We start from the raw sequence: 21,627 nt of genomic DNA, 5'->3' as shown, positions 1-21,627 counted from the left end.
GGATGCCACAGTGACAATGTCTGAGGATGTCTCCTTGGTGTCTGCTTGTCCAGTCTTATGGGATTCTTTTTACCTTGTACAGCCTGAGGATGTGGATGGGCTCCTTTGGAGTGTGAGGCTGCCTACCTGCCTGCTTGACTCTTGCCCAGCTTGGCGCATTAGATCTGCCCAAGAGGGGCTGATTGAGCGGACAGGGAGTGCGGTCAATTCTTCTTTGATGGAGGGGATGCTGCCATTTGCTATGAAGCAGGCAGTGGTTCTTTCCCTTCTGAAGAAGCCCTTCCTGGATTCCATCACAACTACCAGCCAGTCTCAAACCTCACATTTCTGGACAAGGTAATCAAGAGGCATCTCAAGAGGAACCTGGATGAAACTGTATCTGGATCCCTTTCAATCTGGTTTAAGGCTGGGCTTTGGGATGGAAACAGCCTTGCTCACCATGGTTGATGACCTATGCTGGAGTGCCTCCCTGTTGGTCCTGCTGGCCTTCTGAGCTGCTTTCAGCACTATCAATCCTGGGTTCCTTCTGGGCTGATTGGCCGAGTTGGGGGCACCGCATTGTAGTGCTTCCACTCCTATTGATTGACTGATTTGATTTGTACTCCATCTTTCTCCCCAAAGGGCACCCAAGGCGGCTAACAAGAATAATATATAAGTTACAAAAAGCGATAAAATCCAGTTAAAAACTATATATAAAACAAATAAAAGCAGACAATATAAAAAACAAGCCGACAGCAGTAAAAGACATCAGTAAAAAACATTAAATTCCTAAATCAGCCATTATAGGGCTTCAAAGGCTTTCCTGAATAAAAATGTCACCAAGCCTCGCCAGAAGGTTAACAGTGAGGAAACTGTCCTCAGCCCAAAGAAGAGTAAATTCCATAATATAGGCACCGCCACCAGGAAGGTCCTGTTTCTGGTTAGTTGGCTGATAGACCCTAGATGGTGGTTCTGGGAAATGCCTGTTCGACACCCTGGTTCTTGAGGTGTTGGGTGCCACAGGGTTCAATTCTGCTTCCCATGCTATTTAACATCTATATCAGTGGCTCCCAAACGGGTGGGTCGTTACCCACCAGGGGAACTGGGACCATTCTCCCTTAAGAGGAATGGCCCAGAAATGGGTGCCCTGACAGTGCCGCAGCAATTGCGCTACTGATGGGAGTGAGAGTTTTTTAACTTACCTGGGAGGTTGTGCTAGCCTCCAGGAGGGTCTGGGAAGTTCACAGCCCCCCATCTGTGGGCCTCCCTGCTGCTTCAAAAAGGTCCAATCACCATGTTCCCACTAAGCTGCACAGCTACACAGCCTCACAGCTCAAAACTTGATATTCCTGGCAGTTCGGTTTGGTGTTATGTCCGATTATGTTTGGTGTCATAGTTGAGCATCTGGGAATACTGCCACACAGTCGGGAAACACTGCTTGGGAAGGTTCCATGTGTGCAATGAATCTTCAGAGGTCACTCCTTTTTGTTTCTGTTTCTTATGTTGCCTGACAAGCTTCTCCCAGAACTTTTGAATTGCAGCCATAGCTGGCTATAAATCAGACTGGTATGTAATTCAACTAAGTTCTGAATAAGTCATAGTCACATTTGGTTAGAATGAAGATACAAATGACATTGGGTGTGTGTGCATGTGTGTTTTACATTGCTTTGCACATATGTGGTATAAATGGGCCAGTTTAATGGTATAAATGGTATAAATGTGTATAAATGGTATAAATGGTATAAATGTGTCCTTATTCTATGTCTCTTTTAATTCTGATTCTGATAAAAAAAAAATTGGACATTGTACATTCAAGTTTATGACCTGCTCTATACATAATTGCTTTTAGAGATAGACAGCACTAATACTGTCTATCAGGTTTATTTTTACCAGAGTTTCAAGGCAAAGAGTATTGTAAACCACTCTGGTAACATTTATAGCACTAGGTAGTATGCTATTGTGTCAATAAACTGTTTTTAAAGTAAGTGATGATGCATCTAAACTTGTCACTTGGTTATGTTACATTTCTTTTACTAATAGGGCGCCATAATCTGAAAAACTTTGAAATTGTTTCCATTGTTCTAGTGAATGATTCAGCCCAACATAAAACAAACTTGATATGTTAGAAATGCATAGATTGATTCCTGTAGAACAGTGTTTCTCAAACTGTGGGTCGTAAGCCAATTTCAGGTGGGTTCCCATTCATTGCAATATTTTATTTTTAATATATTGGACTTGATGGTATGTGACTGCATTTGGGGAAATGTTATAGAGATACCTGCTCTGGGCCAGGGTATCTCAGAGATCGCCTACTTCCGTACAATCCGGCTCGTCCTCTTAGGTCATCAGAGAAGGCCTTTTTACAAGTGCCACCGCCTAAGGAGGTCCGTGGGGCGGCGGCAAGAAATAGGGCCTTCTCAATAGTGGCACCAACATTATGGAACTCCCTTCCCCTTGGCTTGAGAATGGCTCCCTCTCTTGAGACTTTTCGGCGAGGCCTGAAGACATTTTTGTTTAAGGAAGCCTTCTGAGTGCATGGCCTTTTTAAACATCTCTTCTGTATCTTTTTTAGTATTTTTACAGGCCTGATTCCTCTGATTTGCTACGTTTTTGCTCTTTTTATCTGACTTTTTATCTGCCTATGGTTTTTATGGGTATATGTTAATGTGTTTTTAATATGTTTTTATCTGTGGTTATATTATGTTTTTAATCTGTTTTTAATATGTTGTGAGCCGCCCTGGGTCCCTTCGGGGAGAAGGGCGGCATATAAATAAAGTTTATTATTATTATTATTATTATTATTATAGACTTGTACTTTCAACTAGCTACTCTGTATATTCTTTTAACAATGATAGTAAATGGAACTTACGCCTAGGTAAGTGTGGGTAGGATTGTTAAAAAAAAATCCTGTTGGATGATGTCACTTCGGATTATGACATCACTTCTAGTGGGTCCTGACAGATTCTCATTCTAAAAAGTGGGTCCCAGTGCTGAATGTGTGAGAACCACTGCTGTAGAAGAAAAGTATGTAAGGCTGCTACCCTGTGCACAATTACCTGAGAATAAGCCCCTGAGCACATTCAGATTTCTTTCTGAGTACACATGCATAGATTTGTGTTGGTTGTTTTGATGTATTACTCCTATTGCCTGTCACGTTTTTGAATTAAGAGTAAAATCTGCCTGAATTCTTCAATTCAGTAAGCATTATAGTATATAAATATATTTGGCATTCTTATCATATTATCATATACAGTGGTGCCTCGCATAACGAATGCCCCGCGCAGCGAAAAACTCGCATAACGAAAGAGTTTTTCAATTGAGTTTGGTAACTCACATAACGGAAATTTCTGGCCTTGCTTTGCATAACGAAAAATTTTTTAGGTCCGTGCTTCGCATAACAAAAACTTTTTAGGTCCGTGCTTCGCATAACGAATTTTTTAAAAATTAAAAATTTCGTGTATGCTTCAAATTTTAGAATCCTCTGTACAGTATGTATGCCTTTAAAGAGCACGTAATAAACACTTTGTAAACCAAATTTGACTTCGTTTTGACCTTTTTTGCCCATAAGAACGCATTAATTAGATTTCAATGCATTCCTATGGGAAAACGTGATTCGCGCAACGAAAATTTTGTATAACGAAAGGATTCGCGGAACGGATTAATTTCGTTATGCGAGGCACCACTGTATTATCATATTATCATATAGGTCTGTTGTCATGCTAAAGCTGCTTCCCCCCCCCCCCAGATTTTTTGCAAGTGTTATGGATTTTTGTTCCATGCAATCTTTCATGTTTAGAGTGAATTAATTATCCATTATTATCCATTGAGAAGTGCAGTTATGACCTGGATGGTCTGTGAAAGCATGTTACCTCAAACTACTTGTATGTGTTTGGTTTTTTTAGACATTTCTGCCCAATGTTGCAACAAGGATCAAATGTGTACATCTGTGGGCTGGGCAGGAATTTAATATACCCGACTGGGAGAAAGTTGGAACTGTCATCCATGTCATGCACACTGTTGTTGGTGCACACCACAAGTGAGATACTGTGTTAATTTGTGGCCGCTCTTTCTTCCCCCTTCCCCCCCCCCCCCGTGGAATGAAAGGAATTGTCAAAATGAGGTGAGCTAAATGGTTACATACCATGATTACACAATTGAAATTACAATTGAAATTACAGGTCCAACCTTGTTATACACAGATTTTTATACACGGATTTGACTCAATTTGCCACCAGATATCAGTATACTCCTTTATGCAGAAACTTCAGCAAGCAGCCTATTGTTTTAATTTTATTATCTTCTATTATTAATGTTGGTAACTTAAACAAAGTATTATGACCGTAACAAGCTTCTCACTTCCCAGAAGAAATGGTAAACAAAACTGATAAACTCGGGGGAAAAAAACTTCACTCTGAAACTATTTTACACCCAGAGCCTTCGCCCCAGGAAGATAAAACAGGAACGTTCTGGAGTTAATTGTGGTTAATCTCACGCCGTAGCCCCTTTCAATCCAGGGGTGTTTAGATTAAGAACAGCCCCACTGGATCAGGCCACAGGCCCATCCAGTCCAGCTTCCCGCATCTCACAGCGGCCCACCAAATGCCCCAGGGAGCACACCAGACAACAAGAGACCTCGTCCTGGTGCTCTCCCCTACATCTGGCATTCTGACTTAACCCATTCCTAAAATCAGGAGGTTGCGCATACACATCATGGCTTGTACCCCATAATGGATTTTTCCTCCAGAAACTCGTCCAATCCCCTTTTAAAGGCGTCTAGGCTAGACGCCAGCACCACATCCTGTGGCAAGGAGTTCCACAGACCGACCACACGCTGAGTAAAGAAATATTTTCTTTTGTCTGTCCTAACCCGCCCAACACTCAATTTTAGTGGATGTCCCCTGGTTCTGGTATTATGTGAGAGTGTAAAGAGCATCTCCCTATCTACTCTGTCCATCCCCTGCATAATTTTGTATGTCTCAATCATGTCCCCCCTCAAGCGTCTCTTTTCTAGGCTGAAGAGGCCCAAACGCCGTAGCCTTTCCTCATAAGGAAGGTGCCCCAGCCCCGTAATCAGCTTAGTCGCTCTCTTTTGCACCTTTTCCATTTCCACTATGTCTTTTTTGAGATGCGGCGACCAGAACTGGACACAATACTCCAGGTGTGGCCTTACCATCGATTTGTACAACGGCATTATAATATTAGCCGTTTTGTTCTCAATACCCTTCCTAATGATCCCAAGCATAGAATTGGCCTTCTTCACTGCCGCCGCACATTGGGTCGACACTTTCATCGACCTGTCCACCACCACCCCAAGATCTCTCTCCTGATCTGTCACAGACAGCTCAGAACCCATCAGCCTATATCTAAAGTTTTGATTTTTTGCCCCAATGTGCATGACTTTACACTTACTGACATTGAAGCGCATCTGCCATTTTGCTGCCCATTCTGCCAGTCTGGAGAGATCCTTCTGGAGCTCCTCACAATCACTTCTGGTCTTCACCACTCGGAAAAGTTTGGTGTCGTCTGCAAACTTAGCCACTTCACTGCTCAACCCTGTCTCCAGGTCATTTATGAAGAGGTTGAAAAGCACCGGTCCCAGGACAGATCCTTGGGGCACACCGCTTTTCACCTCTCTCCATTGTGAAAATTGCCCATTGACACCCACTCTCTGCTTCCTGGCCTCCAACCAGTTCTCAATCCACGAGAGGACCTGTCCTCTAATTCCCTGACTGTGGAGTTTTTTCAGTAGCCTTTGGTGAGGGACCGTGTCAAACGCCTTCTGAAAGTCCAGATATATAATGTCCACGGGTTCTCCCGCATCCACATGCCTGTTGACCTTTTCAAAGAATTCTATAAGGTTTGTGAGGCAAGACTTACCCTTACAGAAGCCATGCTGACTCTCCCTCAGCAAGGCCTGTTCATCTATGTGTTTTGAGATCCTATCTTTGATGAGGCATTCCACCATCTTACCCGGTATGGATGTTAGGCTGACCGGCCTATAGTTTCCCGGGTCCCCCCTCTTTCCCTTTTTAAAAATAGGCGTGACATTTGCTATCCTCCAATCTTCTGGTACCGTGGCCGTTTTGAGGGACAAGTTGCATACCTTAGTCAAGAGATCTGCAACTTCATTCTTCAATTCCTTAATAACCCTTGGGTGTATGCCATCAGGGCCCGGTGACTTATTGATCTTTAATTTATCAATGAGGTCTGAAACATCTTCTCTTTTAACCTCTATCTGACTTAACTCCTCGGTTAGGAGGGGCCGTTCGGGCAGCGATATCTGCCCGAGGTCTTCTGCCGTGAAGACAGATGCAAAGAACTCATTTAATTTCTCTGCCATCTCTAAGTCTCCTTTTATCTCCCCTTTCCCTCCCTCACCATCCAGAGGGCCAACCGCTTCTCTGGCGGGTTTCCTGCTTCTAACATATTTGAAGAATATGTTAAAGAATTAAAGAATTAAATCCAACAGACATATCTGCTGATAAGCAGAGCTTCCAGCAGCCATCAGCCCGCCATGTCTCCCTAACTGGAAGTCCCTATACACGGATTTGACTCAATGCAAATGGATACTGCAAATGAGAAGGAATGTGCTGATCCCTGGAGAAAGGGAAAAATGCATCCCTTTAAAATCACAGTTTAAAAAAACTGCTTTTCTTACTGTTGTAGAGAGACAATCATGTAAGTGATTACAGGTATAACCTAATTATCCACAGATTCCACAGATTTTTCTATCTCAATGCAATGAGAAGGGCCCTTTAAATTAAAGGAAAACAATCTTTTAACGGATTAACTTTTAATAGGTTATTGCAAGAGAGAGCAACCAGCTGATAATCCCTCAATCCTTTCTCCAGGCAATTAGGCAAGTGACCCCTCCCTTCCCCCTGAACATGTGAAAGGAAGATAATCACTTTGCTCTGACTGAAGTGCGGGGTTACTTTGAGTGAAGCCTTTCTAAGCGCCTGGAGAGAGACTTAAGCAGATGGATTGTCTGCTTAATGACTCTATGTTACATCACAAAGGTCAGCAAGACTGTTTTTATATCACCTAGCAAAAGGACATTGTTTTTTAAATGGATTTGCTTTAGTGTGATTTTTGCTATCCACATGAGTTCTGGGAATGGAACCTTTGCGAATAACAAGACTCAACCTGTACTATAGTCTTGGATTCAGAAAGAAGAGGAATTGTAAAGAATGCCTACAACCTTGAAGAACTGACAGAACCTTATTCAACACTTGGGTACAAGCATCAGTGATGAAACGTGAGTCTGGGTGTTGCTCTTTCTTTTGACAAACTCCTACCTAGAGCATCTCATTTCAAGATCTCTGTCTTACAGGACTGAGTTAGATCCACCCAGCTCAGTACAGGTGATATCCGCTGGTTTGTTATCTGCAGATTTCATCATCTGCGGGTTCCGAACCTGCAAGGGGGGCACTTGGACCCTCCAAATGTGACAGGAGCACAGCTCTGGTCATGTTTGGAGGGCTTGGGGGCTCCAATCCATGAATTTAAACATACACAGATTTTGGTATCCGTGGGGGTTCTGGAAACGGAACCTCCATGGATAACAAGGGCTGCCTGTATTGTCAGCACTGACTAGTAGAGGTTCTCCAGGTTTTTCAGACATGTATTTTTCCATCTCTGCCAGGAGGTTTCAAGGATTGATACTATGATATTCTGCATGCAAATAATGTACTTTACTACTGAGCTACAGCTCCTCCCTAGTCTCCTGTTCTTTCTTTCAAAGCACTAGAAAACTGGTTTGTCAAGTGAAAATTGATCACTTGTAGATTGAGAACAAACAAAAGGAGATATCTCTTCATGCAATGTGTAAGTTTTATTGCTGTAAGATATGGTGATGGTGAATAGCTTAGTTATCTCTTTTCAGAAAGTTTGGACAGATTCATAGAGGTTAGTTTCTTAAGGCATTTGCCTGAGGACTGGATTATATGGGTCTTTGGTCTGATTCACAAGGCAACTCTTAGGTTCTTATACTTACTGGTTAAGAGGCATGTTTTAGTACCAAGTACCTATAATGTAGTATGCCTAAACCATCAGCCTCTGAAAATGCTAATCAAAGAAGTACAAGGATTTGGTTTTCAAGTGGAATGGAAAGTGCAAATAAAATCTTCAAATACTCTGTTTTGTCTTTTGCAGATGATGGATTATTTTTCTTTTGTTTATCCTTTTCTCTAAAATAAACTGGCAGTAAAATAAGGTATTGCCTTTAGTTTCCATCTTTGCTACTAAAAGAAAAATACTAGCAGCTTTCCTTTTTACCTGAGATTATAGTGCAGATTGTTTAAATCAGTGTTTCTCAAACTGTGGGTCAGGACCCACTAGGTGGGTTGCGAGCCAATGAATGGGTCCCCATTCATTTCAGTATTTTAATTTTAAAATATTAGACTTGATGCTACCATGGTATGCGACTGCATTTGGGGAAATGTTACAGATCTGTCCTTTTAACAGGCTGCTAAATATATGCTTTTAACAATTATAGTAGCTTTTAACTCCTGGGTAAGTCTGGGTAGGATTGCAGTCTAGAATTATTAAAACTCTTCCTGCTTGATGATGTCACTTCCAGCCATGAAATCATTTTCAATGGGTCCTGACAAAATCTCATTCTAAAAAGTGGATCCTAGCTACCTGCCTTGCTGGTCCTTGCAAGGCATTCCTGCCTTGCAAGGCATTCTGGAGCATGACCTGCCTTTTTCTGCCTTTATTCCATTCTTTTTCAAGTACCCCTAAAGGTCCTGTTGAGTGTCCCTGGTAGTACATGAATACCAGGTTGGGAACCACTGTTTTACTGGTATGTTGTTTACAGTGCACTTCCTATGGAGAACTCGTGCAAGGAAAGCGCCCTACAGGTAGACCACAGCTGCGATACAAGGACATCTGCAAGAGGGATCTGAAGGCCTTAGGAGTGGACCTCAACAGGTGGGAAACCCTGGCCTCTGAGCGGCCCGCTTGGAGGCACACTGTGCAGCATGGCCTTTCCCAGTTTGAAGAGACACTTGGCCAACAGTCTGAGGCAAAGAGGCAAAGAAGGAAGGCACATAGCCAGGGAGACAGACCAGGGACACACTACACTTGCTCTCAGTGTAGAAGGGATTGTCACTCCCAAATTGGCCTTTTCAGTCACACTACATGCTGTGCCAGAACCACCATTCAGAGCGCGATACCATAGTCTTCCGAGACTGAAGGTTGCCAACAACTCTGATAGTGTTTACAAAAAGGTGGTGAAGACCAGAATTTAAAAAGTATAAAAATGTATCTTATCTTTTACTATGTTTTTAATAAATTAGAGACTACAGTTCTTAGGTAACAATTAGTGGTAGGTTATTTTTCAGGATCTGGCCTTGGGTAAAATCAGACAAAACTGTAGTCAGACACCCCCCTAAGTTTAGCCCCCGACTTATCCGAGGGTCATAGAAAATTCCATGATATTTTTTGGCTCAAAACCTGCCCTTGGCTTATCTGTGGGGTCGACTTATAGACGAGAATCTATGGTATATAAGTACTTCGAATGTAAGACTGTAATAGAGAACACTTGTGGAATGCATTTTGTCTTGATCTTGGACTACTTTCAAAAAGCAATTTATGAAATCTGTTGAGACCTTATATTAAGTTTGTATAGTGGGCATGATTCATGAACTGCTTATTCAATGAGGTTACTTCAGATTTCAGTGAGATTACTGTTTATAGTGAATGTTCAGATATTTGCAGATACTATTCACTAAATAACATTTGTTTACCATTGATCTGGGAATGTTTGAATGTAGCCCTTTTTGGTGCATTGGAACACGTATGCACAGTGTTAATTTTGTGGATCAGATGTGTGCAGGCAACTCATATATTCTCCATATGCAAAGTTGTTGTCTTGCCTGTCCATGCTGCTGATAGAAACAATTGATGCCAATAGTGGCTATCCACCTGGTTTCCTATTTTCTGAGGGAAAATATTTTCTGAGAACACGTCCTATCCTTCTGCTTGTGTACTACAGTTCAGACAATTGACATCCACATATGTGTGTTGCATGTTTCTCTGCCTATAATGTGTATATGTAAGGCTAGTTGTTGAGCTTGCACTGTGGCCATTTCCATTCATGTTTACTGCCTCTGGTGTTTGCATGATAGTACCTAGAAACCAGAATCTGCACAAACAAAATGCAAGCTTTGGTCATAGTTTCCTGTGTTCAAAATGATCTTGTCTGAAGATGTATTTGCATTAATTAATCAGATAATGAACTCTTTTATAGTGCCATATCTTCTATGCACCCAGTGATAGAAGGCCTCATATAAATTATTTGACCTTTGTTATTCAGTTGCTATTGTTTTATAGCTTCATGTACTTTGTGAAGGCAATGAAGTGTACCATTGCAGGTGTGGCATTCTGTTAAAAAGACATGCACAAAAGAGGGAGAGCCTTGTCTTTCAAATAAAAGTTTGGGCAAGATCTAGAGATAGAAGTAAAGTCTGTCTTTCTCTCTCTTTCTTTGCTTCTTAAATATTTGTCTGGGGGTCTAAAGATATTTGCTTTTGCTGTTTGCATTGGATTTAATGTGTAGGCTTAAATGCAGAGGAAAATGATACAGTATGAATGAGAGTAGTGAGATAGGGAAAAGAGTGTCCTTGGAATTCACTAAGTCTGATGCATTTTGAAAAAGGAAATGATGCTTTATGGTATATCATAGAATGCTGTTTTAAATTGTGTTATGTAAAAAGACAATTTATCAATGAGTGAATAGATAATAAAGAGAATTAGTTACCAATACTTGGAGATTATCAAGATGTGGAAGTAATATATGTGACATGGAAGCTAGGTGACCAGAGTACTTTTCCTGTCTTTCGTTTTAAAGTCCTTAGAAAGAAAGTGGTTGTTCCCACCATTGACTCTTAGCATTGCTGCATGCCCCATTAGTTCATTATGATACGTGTATCAGAATAGAATGTTGGCACCTTAGTCTGGAGTTCGTGTGTACTCTTATGATATACACACACAGCTTTTCCTGTACAAGTGATCCCATTCACTTGAATGGAGGGAGGGACTGAGTGGGGGAATTGACTTGCTCCACTGAGGAAAACATCCTAATTCTCGAAATTGCAGGAGGAAGGAAATAAAGATGCAGTTACTGTAAAGTAGGTCATAACATTATTGAATGAACATGGCACAATATGTTAGACTAGTGTAGAGGGGGTAATCGTAAATCTTTCTATTGAGATAGCCAGGGAGGTTGACACAAAATGTCCCCTGGCATAACTCAATGTACCCTGAAGCTACATCTAATACATTTCTTGTTCCATTTTGTGAGAGGAAGTAGGTGTGAACTCTCAACAACTCCTGTAGGTTGTACCATCCCATCACTTTCACAGACAGCAGTCCTCCTCGTTAGGTGCCTAGCTTTGTGAGTATCCTACCATCCCTGTCTTTCCCAGTGGCCTTTATGGGTACCTGCTCATAGTTCCCTTACTGCTCATGTTTTTTTCAATGTTAACATCAGACCTTTTGTCTGGAAGGGATCAGCCTAGCTTGAATTCCTTCCTTCACTGAAAGAACTTCTTGAAAACTTGCTGATTCCAAGTATAGGTGGCATAATAAATTGTGCCAAAAGCTTCAGAATAACTCTCAGGCTGTACACTACAAGGCTCTAAAGTTGATGAATGATTGTCTGCCTATGGTTCCTTTGGCCCTGCCAAACAGGGTCTCTGATATCTAATTAGTTACCCCTAGGACATACCTAGCTGCAATATAACTATTAACTCTATGTCATACTAGAACAAATTCACCAATCACATAACCGTCACACACTTACTGTACTAACCATAACTTCTTGGCCATAGTTTGATCTCTTACTTCTCCTGACCAGTGAAGTTCTGACTCCTATAAATTCCAGTGTAACTTCTTACTATAAAATATGCGCTGTTAGATACAGAAAGCAAACAACTCAGGCAGTGCTACTGCATTGATCTCAGCTAATTTACTGTAGGTCTCTCCCTTCACAAAAGTGCCTCCTTACCCCTTGCTTTTTCTGGTCCCACCCATCTTCTAAGATTTCAATAGGTGAGCCTACAGCCTCTGTACCTCCCCCTCCCATAGTGTGAATACCAATTTTGGAGGAGGGTCAATATAGACTGAGAAAAGGGTTAAACACCTTCCAGTGCACTGTTTTCCCCACAAGTAGCTGTGTGGGGTTGCTAATTAGTATTAAAACAAAACATGGAAGATCCTAATCTTATATCTCCTGCATCAGTCTAGTTTGGCCCTAGGGTTTACCTTAGATGTCGGATAACCTGTCTCGTGGCACTGGGTTTGTAAACATACCAAATACTTAAAATTATTTCAATTTGTCACTATTAATGATGTGATAATAATCACATCATTACGTTACCCAGAGGATCCATTCACACTCTTTGCATCTATAACCATAGTGTTCTCCTCTTGTTGTGGTTGTGTGTCACGTTGCTGCTATTCATGTAATACAATAAATTTCATTTCCTGACATGAGCAGAACTGGAAAAATTCCAGGTGCAGGAGTGACACTTGTAGGGCAAATTAACAGGTTGGCGTAGGCGAATTTAACTCTTTCAGTGTGTACAGATTCTCCCCTGATTTCCTTGGCCATTTCATTGGCCATTTTTCAACCACCTGAGCTTTTGGATTTGACCCTAATAGGGAAAAAAGAGTTTTCAATTAAACAAGTGCAGCATCTCTGAGTAAGAAAGAGATAAGAATATCCCCACACTTCCCAATGTCACTTGCAAAATGTGAACTTTGGAGATCTGTTACCGGTTGGAGCAGACTGACCTGAGTTCAATGAACCCATAGTCTTACTCAATATGAAGTAGCTCCTTATTTCCTAAATTTGATGTGGGCATCTACAGCAGTGTGTCACTGGGTTGTATATGAGGTGGTGTCTGGTGATATGCGCGGGACCCCCAGATCCTTGCTACCTGGCAACAAGACCAGCAATGCAATGTGACAAGCAGCAGTAGGAACTTGGCAGGCAGAGCTCCAGCATGCACTTTTTACATGCTAGAAAAATCCTTCCCGTCTGTCCTAAACCACTTACCAGTGTTTGTCGTATTGCTCCTGGTCTCCCAATCCAAAAGTAATTTGAATCATTGTCATTTAGTTCCAGTGGTGGTACTTATAGGTGGACCATGCAAAGTGGTATGACGGGGGCAGGGATTGGAGCTTGAGTCACAAAATCAGCGTTTTTTGCTGACTCACGTACACTCAAGTCACACATGTGGAAGACTCTGCAAAACACTCAAGTCAAGGGCCCCTGACTTGGTACAGAGGATGAAAAGGGAACCTCCCCCCCCCCACACTATCATTATGCTTGGTCAGTGTAGTTTTCATTGGCTTGCTTTCAATACTGTTTCTGATAGGAATACTGATAGGAAGGAACCATTGATCATTGGATAGATGGGCAGCCCGGTTTGTTTCTTTGGCTGAGGCAGGGCAGGGGGAGGAGCTCAAGGGGGTTCTTGCCTTAGGATTGGCTGGAGAAGCCCAGGGAAACAGGAGGTGGGGAAGTGGGGGGGGGGAATTCGTACAGGTCACGCTTTCCAATCACATGGCTGTTGTGAGCTCCATTGTTACTTGGGGGGAAGGGAGGAATGACCAACTGCAGTGGGACTACTTCTGGGTACAGCTGCAAAGGATTGGGTCATCCTGGTAAGCCTTGCAGCTGCTGAGCAGGACCCTCCTCCCTCTTGCCGCTTCTGTCCCTGCTCTCTCACAGTCCATCCCACCCCCTCCCACCTTGTTTTCAGATGGGATGGGACAGCAGGGAAGTGTTTAAAGAGAATTCTGGCACATATCCTGGCAGCAGCCCAGTTTTTTAACACGGCTGGCTTTTTAAAGGGATGACTTGTGACTTGAGTCTTTTTGAGTCACGAAAACGCTCCAGGTGACATGGAAAGTGTCCCATCAGGACTCATTTTTGACTCGAGTCATGGGGACAGACTCATGACTCGACTTGAGTCAAGCAGCACTGGATTTGCCCATCCCTAGTGGGGGGGCAAACATTGGGAAATGCTGATCTACAATATTTAAGGCAATGTTTAGCTCTGTGGAAGCCTGGGGTCTAAAGTAGATTCAGTGGGCCCTCATTATCCATGGGGGTTCCATTCCAGGACAATGAAATCCATGGAGATTCAAAACTATAGAGCCTCTCAGAGGACCTCCGGATGTGACTGAAAGTGCTTTCCAGTGTATCCAGAGCTATTGGGAGGCAGGCGCCTCCCAGAGTTTTTAGGCAAACAGGAAGCCTCCAGGAGCTCTTCTGAGGTGCGGGGAGACCACATACTGCCTCCTTGTGCATTCGAACACCTCCTAGATGTGACCAGCAGGCACTTCCGGTCACATCTGGGAGACCTTTTGAGGCACTCCAGCTGCCTGTCAAATCTGCAGGTTCCAAGGTTCCAAACTTGTGGATAAAGTGGGCTGATTGTATTAAGCAGTGGTTCTCAAACTCTCTGGGAGAGTTTGAGAGCCACTAAGTTCTTGCGTGGGTGGGAGATGGGAGGCAGCAGGGGAAGGCAGCGCTCCGCATCCACTTTCACTGCTGCGGGGAGCCCTGCTGCAGGTCGCGCTGGGCTCTCCGCACCCCTGGGAGGCTGCAGGGGCTTGGGTACATGCACCCAAGCCCCTGCAGCCCCCCTGAGCGGCACAATCCTGGGGATTGCGCCTCTGCCTCCTCCCTGCCTCCAGGCTGCCCCCGCCCCTTATGGGGGCAGGGGCCAGGGCCCGCAGGCTGGGGCGTCGCAGCACCCCAGTTTGAAAAGCCCTGGTATTAAGCATAAAAATGTGATGATCTGAATGTATATCCTTTCTTTCTATAAAGTATTCAAGGTAGCTAGTATTAATAAACAAAGATTTAAAATATCACTCTCTCCAATAGTATATGGTAACAATACCTATCTAAATAAGTGCCCAGTTCTATCCAACTTTCCAACACCAATACAGCAGCAATGTAACCCTGGGGTAAGGAAATGAACATTACCGTATCTTAAGGAGGCCTCTGTGACTGCCCGCCATCTGCAGAATGCAGTGCACACCCTGTTAGCATGGTTGCATCAGCCCTGGAAAGTTGGATAGAATTGTGCCATAACTAAACAAAAATGATAAAAGTTGATAACACAGAAGTGTAAAAAACATCAAACCAGACTATAGTGATGTCCATTTTCAGCCTGATTGAAATTCACATCTGTGAAGGCCTACTGAAATAAAATATTATTCACTTCCCTACTAAAAGTAGGCAGACATATCTCTTTTGGGAGGTTATTCAAAGTCTGTACACCACAACTGAAAGGGTCCCCTTTCAAGTATTTACCCACCATACCTCTGATGATGGGGCAACCCAAAGGACCATATCTCACGTAGAGTGGATTTCCCAGGCAGGTTCACATGGGACGTGATTTTGGGGATATTTGGCTACCAGGCTGTTGAGGTTTTATTCCCCCAGAACTGCATAGTGAATATGCTTCTGTAGACTGCTGTGTGGTACAGAAAATGGAGTGTTGGATAATATGTTGTGTAATTAGTAATACACTGCCCAAGGTGACAAACTATTTTGATTTAGGTACTTGATATCTTGACAAAGGTGTTAAAAATTCGTTTTAAATTTTCAGTCTATATATGCTGTATGTCATAGTTACTAAAAATCACATTTCATTATATTAGTTCCTTATTGTGTGCTTTGCAGGTTATTATATGTGTTCATGATTTGTCAGTTTTAGTATTGCTAGCACAGTGGTCTCCAAACTGTGGCCCGTGGTGTGCCTGACAATCAGGTCCAGGCACTGTACCACAGTGTCAGAGTCTTCCTATTCCCGTGCAAAGCTACCCATTTTTTGCACTCTGATTTTGCAGAATTTCATGCCATGGCTCTGTGCCCCAGTTTCCTGGCAAAAGCTGCTGCCTGGTGTGAGGCTCTACAGTATTTTCAAGTCTCTCTAAATGCACTGCGGTTGTGATATCTTTTTATTTAAAAACTTGAGAACATTCATATAGCTGTAGCACGTGTAATGCACTTAGATTTTTCTTAGATTTTTCACATAAAATGACTTTCCACATTTAAACTATAACTTTTACAACTGTTAAGTAATACTTTTCAGAAAGAATTGCAGAATTTGAAACATAATGCTATATGATTGACCTGGGTTCATTGTTCTTATCATCCTTCAACAGCTCAGTACTAAAGTGGAAGTCAGAGCTGCCACAACAGAATAGGCCTAGAGACTATTTATTTTCCTGTTGGTTGATAAGAATTGTCCCATCTCCTTCGGTGAAGTCTTGTGTCCTAAAATTCTGAATCAAGCATGCATCTTCAGCATTGTGTAAGTATTTTCCCTGCCATGGTATTGCTCATTAAATGATCTGGAGAGCAGCTAAATACTTTGATGATGAGACTTTTGGACACACAAGAATGCTATGTATACAGGAAAATATTGACATGATCTAAGTGGAAGGGGCATAGTTTTGCTAAAGACAATGCTTCTAGGCTGGTGGGTTTTCATAGGTTGTTTATTTGAGCTACTGGAATGTTGGAGGCATGCGTTATTCTTATACATGGGGAAAGGATAAAATGTAAAAAGATATCTTTCCCAATGGCTGATCTACGTACTAAAATTAAGCTGGATGTGGGTGACCCTGAGAAACTATTTTTCTCATTTCCTTTTGGAGTGTATGTGAAAACACGAGCAACTCCCATATCTACTGTTTCCTGGATTTAGCAATGGTTCAAGCGTCTGTATGATAGGAAGCCCAATCCTAACTGCAGCGCCAATGGCATAGGGATCCTGGTGCAGCATAAGTCAAATTCTTTGTTTGGCAGCTCTGCCGTTTCTCAAGGGAAAGCACCAGGCAGAGGCTGCAGGCTAATGCAAACAGGAAAGGAACAAAAGAAGCAAGGCACAGAAGAAAAAAAGCACCACCAGCACAGTGACTGAACTGTGTATGGTCAGACACAGCCTGGCAACCAAGCTGCATGTGGTTAGTATCCAATCCATGCATGTGCACAGACAGCCTATCAACCAAGCCACGTGTGTGCAGAGAGCCAAGTGTAACCAACACACACAGTATGATCCCATGCATGCCTATCCAGAAGTAAGCCCCATTGTGTTTAGTGAAGCACATATGGATAGGATCACCAACCCTCTCTTCCCAGCATTGTGGCTGTGCCATTGCCTGGTATCCAGCATACACCCCTGTCACAGGTGCCAATGCGGTCTGGCAGTACCAGTCAGTGTGCTGTGTGCTGTAGAGTGTGCAAAGCCATGGGTGTGGGTTGGAGAAGTAGGTCAGTGACTGGCCTGGGGACAGCAGGACTCCACTGCTCACTTTGGTGAGGCTGTATACTTTCCAGTGTCCTCGCCTATAGGGCAGCGGCCTGTCCCTAGCAGAGTGTTAGGGAAGAGGGAGAGACAGAGCAGAGGCAGCATTGCATTGACAACAGTCTATCCTGGTTTAGGAGCACAGTCCTTGTCCATCTTGAGGTAAGTCCCACTGGATTCAATGGGGTTACTCTCAGGGAAATATGCATAGGTTTGGAGACTGGGAAAGAGTTAGGCAGCACTGATGAGGGATGGGAGACACCTGTTTCCAGACAGGGAGTGCCTGCTTGGTGTCTGAGGGAGGATGGTGCCATGGGGGTGTGCCTGCAGTGGTGCTTTAGGAGAATTGTGGACATGAATGCAGAGTCCTTACCTGTCCTTCCTGGGTTGCTGCAGTGGCCCTGGGGAGAGTACCCCTGTGCAGACCCCAATAGTGCTTCTGTGCAGCCAGGGATTGTGGTGAGTGTGATGTTGAGATCGGAGAAGACATGTGTTAGCAGTTTGTCTCTGTGAGCGTATGTCCTGTGTTTTGGGCAGGATGATGGTTGTTTGGTTTGGCAAAGTGTGATTGTTGGTGCTGATTGTGGTGTTTGTGAGCCAAGTGTTTCCCTCCACCAAAGTGTCCCTTCATGAAAGAGTGGTGTTATAGCCCCTTGCCGTGTGTGCCCTGAGAGTGTGGGCTCTAGAGCCGGCCTGATATGGTGTGGTGGGTGTAGATTGATTGGCTGCTAGAATTATGCTGAATCCTATGTTCTGTGGGTTAGAGGGGTGGTTTGGGAGGTTGGGTGTGTTGTGTGTTTTTGGTGCTTGTAACTTGTGTCTGGCCCACTATGGACTCCTCTTAATCTGTAACTGGTGTAGCTATTTTCTGTAGAAAGGGATGTGTCTGCCCAACTGCATGGGGATAGGGTTTGGTGTTGTTGAGCTTGTGGTGCTCTGCCTGTGTCACACCCACAACATGCCCAAGGAACTCCCATGGAATGTCCCCAGCAACAGTGGAGTTATGCCGGTGGCTAGTCCGTGTCTATTGGCTAAAGCTGTTTTCTGCTATTGTAGCTCTCATTGAGCTGGCATTTCGTGTTTATTACCTGCGTTTTCCATGAATAGGATTGGACTGTTAGAGATGTTACTCTGGTATATCAAATTCTGTTACAAGTTTGCTATTGATCCAGGTTCTCATCCTTCTGCGCCGTTATATTTGTAATCACCATTATGAGTGAAATACTGCTGTGCTGAGATAACAAGGGTTCTGCCTTCAGTTTTGTTGAATTCAGCTCTTTCAGTACATTTGCATCTCTTTAAGTTTAGATATGGTTTGATGGTAAAGTGGGGGATCAAGCCCATTTTGGAAATGTGTTTTGAATTGTTACTATCTAGCTAAAGAAAAATGTACTGCTGAGGTTACAGGCTTGAATTATAAAAATCTTCCTTTTTATAGCAAATGAAAAGAGAGCCACCTAGAAACGAGAGGCTTTCTGTACGTTCAGCTGAAGCTAGAAATATAGTCAATTACTTGGCAGCACATCATAAAAGAGATGCTCATGTCTGTCAGCACTCTAACTCATCAGCTCAAAAAGCTTTTTTTATTTAAATAAAAACCCTTTTATTGAAACTCAGAAACAAAACAAAGATGGAAAAAGCAAAAACAACATCAATTAGATGTCAATGTGACATCAAACGGCATAATATATCATAAAAATAAATGTATGATCTAGTGACTCAATGCTTTGCAACCATATGGTGTATGCAGGGAAAAAAAGGCAAGGCAAACTACTACACATTTTCACTAAGACACATATAGTAAAAGCAGTTGCACTTATAAGGACAAAGAACCACATAGGAAAAGCAATTGGTGAGAATGTTGCTTGTGGGCTACGTAGTGGGATTTTATGCATCTTGTGATGAGAATTCCATATTTTGAGAAAGGTAGTATTAAGCTCACAGGCATTTGATATTTGTGGGCAAAACTTTCAAATGTCTGGCTTTCGGCAATGAGTGCCCTGTCAAAGATTACTTAAACATGTCATGTCCTGATCTGAAATCGTATGCCCCGTTAAAGGAATAAGTAACAGGGCCCAAATAGTTGTGCCACTTTTGCTGGCTGCCACAGTATACAATGTCTTTGTTTTGAAATTCCACATTCTTTGTAAAATACATGGTGCACTGACAGAGTTGTCCATTGAAGCAGATGCATGGTACAAATGCAGTGGGGCTGATTTATGTACATGTGCATTTGCTTGCTCACTAGGTAGTAAGATGGACATGTGCTGGTGGGTGGGTGGGAGCTCTCATACTGTGAAGATCTGTGGCAGATATATATAGCCATCCATCACATAATTGCTCTTGCCATGCTTTCTGTATTGGCATCAAATTGGCCTTAGAGCAGTATCATGTTGGTTGTTTGCTCAGTTATTCACCTTGCTAAGTGATGGAAATAAGGAGAGAGAAATTTTAGGAATAAGTTTGTTTTGTATGTCTATATTTGAATCCCCTTCATTGTGAGGATAAAACCTGACTGAAATGTTTTAATAGAAATCTTGCTACTGCATCTATTTAATTGGTGACTTGAAAACATCTATAGAAATAATTGACGTATGTCTGCAGCTAAGTATAAAAAACAAGCATTGACACTTTCCAGTCCTATTTGTATAAATTGCAAAATATCCAACAAAACCTCTTTATTACAAGTCCATTAAAAACAGTGAGAATCCATTAAGCCTCTAAAATGAATCTGAGAATTCCGTTCATTGTTATACTTGAAGGTGTTGTACTTTTTTGAAGGATGAGGGAAGGGAAGGTTATGTGTGTGGAAGAGAACCCAGAAGGATATAGTACTGAACACAGTTTTCAGGTGCTATTAATTTTTAGTGGTATGATGAGTATAATAGCTCAGCATGAATCACCTAGCTCAAACTGCCTTTCTGCAGTACTTGGACATATTTCAAACTTGACACCTAGATTACAATGTATCTAGATTACAATGTATGTATGAGGTGAGAGGAGAAAGTAATGTTGAGGATATGCAATGTTTGCTTTGCATTGCTTTAGTCCCAACTCTGTCTTTGCATGACAGTGTCACTCTGTAGTTCTGAGAGCATCTGTGTGAAGAATATGCAGCTCTTCGTGGTGCATTTTCTCTTAACATTCTTGCCCCCTATTCTTTGATTTCTGGTATTCACAGAATTTTTGTTGTTCTGAGGGTCTTTACCCATTCAAAGGACGCATAAAAGTTTTTAGTCAGCTTTTCTGAAGCTTGTAGCTTTACGAGTGATGTTTGTATAATAAGAAAGATTTTTTTGCTTTTAACTTTAAGACTCAAATACAACACTTAAACTCTGTTTATGATTCCTTGGATCCCACTCACTGTATTCCACGAATGTAACAGAACTTTTCTTTTTCCTCCTTTCTACTGCAGTCCTTTGTGCCTCCCCCAAAAGCTGCTTATGAGGGTCAGGAAACCGTCAAACTGTGTTGAATGCGCAGCTGGAAGGAAAATTGGCAGTATTCGGAGACCTCCACTTATGCAAGTGGAAGAGCCTCTTACAGTGCAATTCTAACCTGTGCTGGAACAGCCAGGTCACATGGCTTGTGCTGTATCCTACACAGGTTAGGAACAGACTGGAGGTCACCTTGGGGTAAGGGGATATAGTTCCCCTTACTATACGAGTGATGGCTACTATTTGGTTCCTTTATTTGTCCATAATTTGCTTGATGAGATTAGGAAGGTTCTGTCTGTCTTTCTCAGGATCCCATTCTTCCCCAAATATTATGCTTCCCATCTGGGTATTCCATGCCCCCCTGAATGTGTCTGTTGCACAGTTTGAAAATCATTGACCTGAGGCAACTTGTAAGGTGAGTATTCCATCTAAAGAGCCAGCTATTTTCTTTTCACAGGGAAGGGTAAATTTTGTCTCTTCACAGACTTTTTTCCTTATATGTTACTGCACATGAGCAGAGAAAGGAAAGGGGGGCATTCCTTTAACTTTTCTGTTCAACAAGAATAGTCAGCAGAGTAAGTGTGTGCATCCCTTTGTATATGTGAGGAGCTCCAGAAGGATCTCTCCAGACTGGCAGAAGCGCTTCAATGTCAGTAAGTGTAAGGTCATGCACTTTGGGGCAAAAAATCAAAACTTTACATATAGGCTGGTGGGTTCTGAGCTGTCTGTGACAGATCAGGAGAGAAATCTTGGGGTGGTGGTGGACAGGTTGATAAAAGTGTCGACCCAATGTGCAGCGGCAGTAAAGAAGGCCAATTCTATGCTTGGGATCATTAGAAAAGGTATTGAGAACAAAACGGCTAATATTATAA

The 21,627-nt window shown here is 42.6% G+C and overlaps 1 protein-coding gene across 4 annotated transcripts in view; it reads left to right on the top strand.

Annotated features, from left to right (window-relative positions):
* The window catches only part of SOX6 (SRY-box transcription factor 6), a 610,845-nt gene that overhangs the window by 179,864 nt on the left and 409,354 nt on the right, over nucleotides 1–21,627 (top strand). Inside the window, exon 1 of one of the 4 annotated variants that reach the window (XM_066640330.1) lies at nucleotides 16,286–16,322. The exons of the other annotated variants lie outside the window; for them this stretch is intronic. The gene's annotated coding sequence lies outside the window, so the exon portion shown is untranslated. Of the gene's footprint in view, nucleotides 1–16,285; nucleotides 16,323–21,627 lie in introns of those variants that run through there. 4 annotated transcript variants of the gene reach the window in all.

The sequence above is a fragment of the Tiliqua scincoides genome, chromosome 1, assembly GCF_035046505.1.
Source record: "Tiliqua scincoides isolate rTilSci1 chromosome 1, rTilSci1.hap2, whole genome shotgun sequence".
Classification (NCBI taxonomy): domain Eukaryota; kingdom Metazoa; phylum Chordata; class Lepidosauria; order Squamata; family Scincidae; genus Tiliqua; species Tiliqua scincoides.
This window is presented reverse-complemented; position numbering and strand designations above follow the sequence as displayed.